This window comes from Trachymyrmex septentrionalis, unplaced genomic scaffold (genome assembly GCF_001594115.1).
Source record: "Trachymyrmex septentrionalis isolate Tsep2-gDNA-1 unplaced genomic scaffold, Tsep1.0 scaffold30, whole genome shotgun sequence".
In the NCBI taxonomy this organism is placed as follows: domain Eukaryota; kingdom Metazoa; phylum Arthropoda; class Insecta; order Hymenoptera; family Formicidae; genus Trachymyrmex; species Trachymyrmex septentrionalis.
This window is the reverse complement of record NW_017305463.1, coordinates 470,614-477,159: the sequence shown is the minus strand read 5'-3', so window position 1 is coordinate 477,159 and position 6,546 is coordinate 470,614.

Genomic DNA, 6,546 nt, shown 5'->3' with positions numbered 1-6,546 from the left:
ACACACACACATGCATATACATACGCACCACACACACACACATACACATATATACATAAAACTTTTTTTATTTTTTATTTTATTAAAATTATCGTAATCTAAAAATTATATACTTTGATGATAATTTAATTTTCTTTTATGATTTTTATCAAATTTTCATGAAAATAAATTGATTGAAAGAGAATGTATTGTAATTATTAAATACACGTTATGATACGGTTATTAGAAAGTATAGCATTATTTGTAATTTAGTAGCTAGTAATTTGAGTATGCTATTTGAAGACTTCGTATATGTGACATACGTGAAATTATTTTTACAGAAAAAAATTATTAAATTATGACATGCGATTGATTAGATTATATAATGTGCATAAACTGTTCATTTTATATAGTGACTTTATTAAAAGTATAATACATAAAAATATAATAAGTATTACAAATATATAAGATTTTGTAAATAAAAATAACATAAATATAATTAAGTAGAAAATGTTGATAAATGTTTATGAAAATTTATCTTTTTATATTAATATTGTAAAGAAAATATATTAATACGCTCGATACAAGAATTTATTAAGAAAAACAAGTCTTATAATATTTATTTACTAATAACAGCTATACATTATTGCATTATAATATTTTTAATAGTACCAATTATTAAAAACATGAAGTATTTTTCTAAATTATATTTTTGTCAGTATTATACTGTGTATATGTTTATTTCCAATTTAATGTACGAAACGTATTAATAGATGAAATATAAGATGTAAATGTAAAATATTATGTCTTCTCTCTTTCCCCCCCCCTCTTTCCCCTCTCCCTCTCTCCCTCCCTCTCTTCTCTTAACCCTTAAAAACTGTTTTGTAACGTAAATAAACTACACTTCGAATGACATACTCAAATCAACTTTGATTACTCAGAATATTCATAAAAATAAATATATTTTAACAAATGTTTTGATCAAAACGCTAGTAAGAAATATAACGGTACCAATCAAATGTACGTATCTTTATTAATAAAAAAGTTATAAGCTATAAAGTAACCAATAGTTTAAAAAAAAAACACATATTTAAAAATTCTTATTTGTTGTACTAAGTTACAAAAATATTTTAAATATGAATTTTGGAAAGTAAAAACTTCGACCTTTCAAAAAAAATACTTGTATTATTATATTTTTTAAAAAACAATTATTTACTCTCCACACACACACACACACACACACACGCACGCACACACGCACGCACACACGCGCTCGCGCGCGCGCGCGCACACAAGGTATTCCGTTTTAAAGGATCCACTGAAATATCGCGGAAACATTAAATTAAATCGAAAAATGTTTCAGACTAATATTTTTTTATTTCGATGGGGACATAAGATAATATTATTGATTTGACCTTGGATGACATTGTCAAGATTAGGACAACTAACTTTTACTTCAAATTTTTTGAACAGAACCTTCCACTTTTAATTACATATTATTGTATTGTAGCTTATCTCGGAGATCGCCTCTCGGGATCGCCTCTTTCGCTAATTTTGGCTGACTTGGTAATTCAAGACTTGGAGAATGATATTTTTAATACTACCACGCACATACCTTTTTATTTTCGTTATGTTGATGATATCGTGCTTGCGGCTCTTATTAATCTTATTACCAACATTTTAGATTCCTTCAATTCGTACCACGAGCGCATTAAATTTACTGTGGATTATGGCGATGACAGGGGTATCAACTTTTTAGATATCAAACTGTTGAGCAATAATGGTAGAATTATTTTCGACTTGTACAAAAAGCCTACTAACTCTGGGAGATTTCTCAATTTCTTCTCCAATCATCCTACCATATACAAGAAAGGTGTTGTGATTGGGTTTTTGGACAAAATTCTATTTCTTTCCCATCCAAAATTCCATCACATTAACATCAATTCTCTAATTATCACTCTCCTTCGCAATGGATATCCGTTACAATTTTTATTTAAAATGATAAACAATAGAATTAAAACGTTATCAAGAAAAAACAATTTTGATACCATTAATGAACATAATATTAACACTAATACGGGCATTTCTATTGTAAAGAAAAAATTGTTCACTATTCCTTACTTAAAGAGAACGTCTGAGAAATTCAATGCAACTCTAAATAAATTTCAATTTGAATTGGTATACAAACCTATGAACAACTTGAATAGTTTTATAAAAATGGGGAAAGATAAGATAAAAAAAGATGAACTTTCGAATGTGGTATACCAAATTAATTGTAAGGACTGCGATTATTCGTACGTCGGTCAGACGAAAAGGAAATTAAAGACGTGTTTAAAAAAATACATTAATGTACTTAAAAAAACCAGCTAATTCTCACTCCGTTATCTCAAATCACAGATTTGACACAGACCATGTGATGGATTGAGATAACGCAAAAATATTGGATTCGGAACGCTCTCATTACAAAAGATTAGTATCTGAGATGATTTATATTAATATGCAAAAAAATGGTTTAAATAAACAAAGCGATACGGAACGGTTTCCAGATCTTTATCTCCCTCTCCTTGAACAATAGTTTCTGGCCCCACTCTAAACTTTTTCCCCTTCCTTTCCCTTTTTCTTATCTTTCTTTTTCCTTTTCTTAATATAAATAGACTAGCGTTTTTAGCTTTTGTCGTTATTTGCAGTTTAAATTCACTCATTACCTAAATATGTCACAGTGTTCAGTTGTACAGATGAGTCTTCGCACCCCGGGATACGCGTAAGTTTGTTCTGTTGGTTTTTAAAAAATTTTCTAAAAAATTTTCTGGGTGGAATCTAAGCAGGAGTATATTTCTTAATCTGATTGTTTTTACAGTAATACGATGATATCTAATTTACTTGTTGAAAAATTTTTTTATTTTTACAATAGAACTTAGTATTTGCGTGTCTCTTCGTGTGGGGCTCGTCGTTTTTAAATAAAGATTTCTTAATTGTATCATGACGAAAAAAACTTTCGTATTTTCTTTCTATTCGTATAGCGCGATAACAATCAACTGTTACTTTAATTTACTTTGATCTGTTGCGATTACTACTGTATTGTAAGAAAATAATAATTTTTTTGTTACTTGCTATCACTACATTTATCAGTTGACTTGCGTATTTAGTTATAATGTATTTATTTTTATTGTACTGAAGAGGGTCAAATCTTGACCGAAACGTCTACTTATTGTTGTGAATTTGTTTTAAATAATATATAACTTATTTACATCCTTGGTCGTGGCTGTATGCTCTTTATTATTTAACTTTATCTCGGAGATTTTCAAAACACTATAATGAAATACTGTTTCATTAAGTATTTTTTGAGTTATAAGGCTTGAAATTTACTGCCAACATTAGCATTAATTATCTAAGGTATCGGGATAGACGGCTAAAACCTCTTAAATGTTGTTCAGGATTATGACCTGGATCACATTTATCAAGATTAAGGCCATTGGAACAAAAATATATTAATATATAGTATATTAATATATATAAATATATTATACACATATGTATATACTTACGTTGATTATACTAACAAAAAGCTATCTTAAGGAGATCCTAAAGTTTCCTATTTTATTGATTAAATCATGTAATTTTTGTATAACAAATACTTTTTTCCTCTTTTACGGATTCAAAAATTCTTTTCCAAGATTGAAATATATGCATTAATACGTGTCTGGGAAGTGGAATCTATGCCAAGAATAATCAAAAATTTCAAATTGATATATTTTTTATCGTAATTTTTTAGTGTAACATGGCATCTCAGCTATCAAGTCGTGACAACATTTGCCTGATATGAAAGCTTTGCAACTTGTACGTACAAAATAGTGATTTCCGAATATGTAGTTTATACGAACAAACAACGTCGAATTCTTAGAATTAGACTTAGATGCTTTATCGCGACGAGTTTGTACGAAAATTTATATGAAAATTTATATGTGCGACTGCATGTATCACAGGTGCGTGAGATATTGATGTGGTAGTATAAAGACATGTCGATGCGCGGCGCGCGGCACGACCTCTGGTGACTTCGTCGAAGTTTGAGCTTTGCTTTAGCATCCCCTTAAATGCCACACTTAAGTGATACACATTTTCAATGTTTGATATTTCCTAAAACCCTCTTCGTAAATTATTTAAAGTTTTATGGAATATAAAGATAAAACTATAAAATTTATTTTCTGGCCCGAGACGGTAGCTACTTTCCAAAAACAAAAAAAGTCTAATCTTGGAAAGAAAAAGACATAGATATGCCATACAACATAACAAATACATATTAATACAAATTATTATATCTTGTAATTAATATTGCAATATGGTATAATGATAAAATATTAATTATTATTACAAAATATAATCAACATCGTAATATAATCCCGTTAAAAAATAAAATGTTTAAATAGAGAAAATATACATATTTATCTAACATTACTTCAAATAATATAATAAGATTCTTTAATTCGAACAAATTAATAAATAAACAAAATAGGACCGCGCGCCATTGCGATGCACGATTGCCTTCAACTCCAAAAAAGCTATTTGACATTATAAAGCAACATTATAAAGATTAAGTTAGCTCTGGTCTGTTTTACAGACAGATGTAGCGGTTTACGCTGCACCATAATTTTTAATTTAAAATCGTATTATGAAAAACCTATGAGAAAAAATAATATAAGTAAAATTAATTTAGGAAATTTGCATTTAAAACAACGTAATATTATTAATAATATAGTCACTATTATTTAAATTATTTGTAAAAGAAAATTGTAAGAATTTTATTTTCGCATTCGTAGAATTTATAGCTGATTTAGTATAGAAACGAACATAAATAGGACAAGATCGAGTATTACGAGCATTGCAGGTAAAACGAGGTCTGGCTATTAAATAACGAGACTGCTTCTGAAAAAGAGTTTTATTTTAAAAATTATTCTACAATTTAATGCTCCCCTTCAATGTACTCCCCTCCCCTCGCCACACACCGTTCCATTCGTTTTTTCCATTGGTCAAAGCAATGCTGGAAGTCTTCTTTTGTAAGAGCATTTAGGAGCTCCGCCGATTTTCGCTTCACCTTTTCCATCGACTCGAACCGGGTTCCTTTTAAGACAGACTTGATTTTCGGAAACAGGAAAAAGTCACAGGGTGCTAAATCAGGCGAGTACGGCGCGTGTTCGAGCACTGGAGTGCCTCTAGCGGCTAAATAACGCTTCACAGACAGCGCGTTATGGGCAGGTGCGTTGTCCTGGTATAAGATCCACGACTTATTTTTCTACAACTCCGGCCGTTTCTTACGAACTCGCTCTCGCAGTGTTGCCAAAACTGTCAAATAGTAAGTTTGGTTTACAGTTTGACCCTCTGGAACCCATTCAGTCATCACGATGCCGTTGATGTCGAAAAAAACGATTAGCATGGCTTTAAATTTTGATTTCGACATCCTTGCTTTTTTCATTCTTGGCGATGCAGGAGTTTTCCAGTGCATGGATTGCCGCTTAGTTTCAACATCGTATTGGAATATCCAGGTTTCATCGCAAGTGATGATGTTTTCCATCAATTCAGGCTCTTCATCTAACCTTTAAAGAAAATCTGAGCAGATCTGTTGACGGACGAGCTTTTGGTCAGGGGTCAAATTTTTTGGGACCAACTTCGCACAGACTTTCTTCATGTTTAATTCGTCATGTAAAATTTTTCTGACAGTTTCTTTATCGGCGTTTACAGTCTCAGCAATCATTCGAATGCTCATACGACGATCTCCGCGCACAATTTCATTGATTTTGGTCACTGTTTGCGGAGTTGAAACAGAGACAGGTCGACCTGGACGTTGGTCATCTTCGGTGCTCTCTCGGCCTTCAGAAAACCGTTTGTTCCATTCGAAAACACGCGCACGAGATAGAGAATTCTCACCATAGGCCTCTTTCAACAACTTATAGCACTCAGTCGGAGTTTTTTTTAATTTAACGAGAAATTTCACATTGATCCGTTGCTCGTGTTTTTCGTCACACATTGTTATCGGCACGAGAAAAAAACAAGTTCGTTTCTAACCTCTATAGAAAAAATACTACTACTGCGGCAAAAACGTGTTTTCGTACTGGAATAGTAGACACTTCCAGCTATCCAACGCTGCATTCGTTTCTCACCCTACCCCTCTAGGACGCCTTCTGCACGCGCAGTCTCGTTATTTAATAGCCAGACCTCGTATGAGCATTCTTTATATTTCTGTAATAGTTGGTACTAATAGTTGTAAAAAGATGCATCTGTCTTCGCAACATTTCAATATGCTGCAAAGTTTGATCGAAATTTATATACTTCGGATATTTATCATATTAAATAAGTAGATACATTATTTTTCTATTTCTTACGTTTTTTCCTCTAACTTTATAAAATCCCTAATTTACATTGAAATAAAATATTTTTTCTGCATGTTAATATTTGTAATGTAAACAATATTGAGCTATTCTAACTTTATAAAAGGATTCAGCTACCCTGAATAGGGTCTAAAATAAGCACAAAATTAGAATTTTTTTTTAATTAACTACTGCGTAGAATTAACTT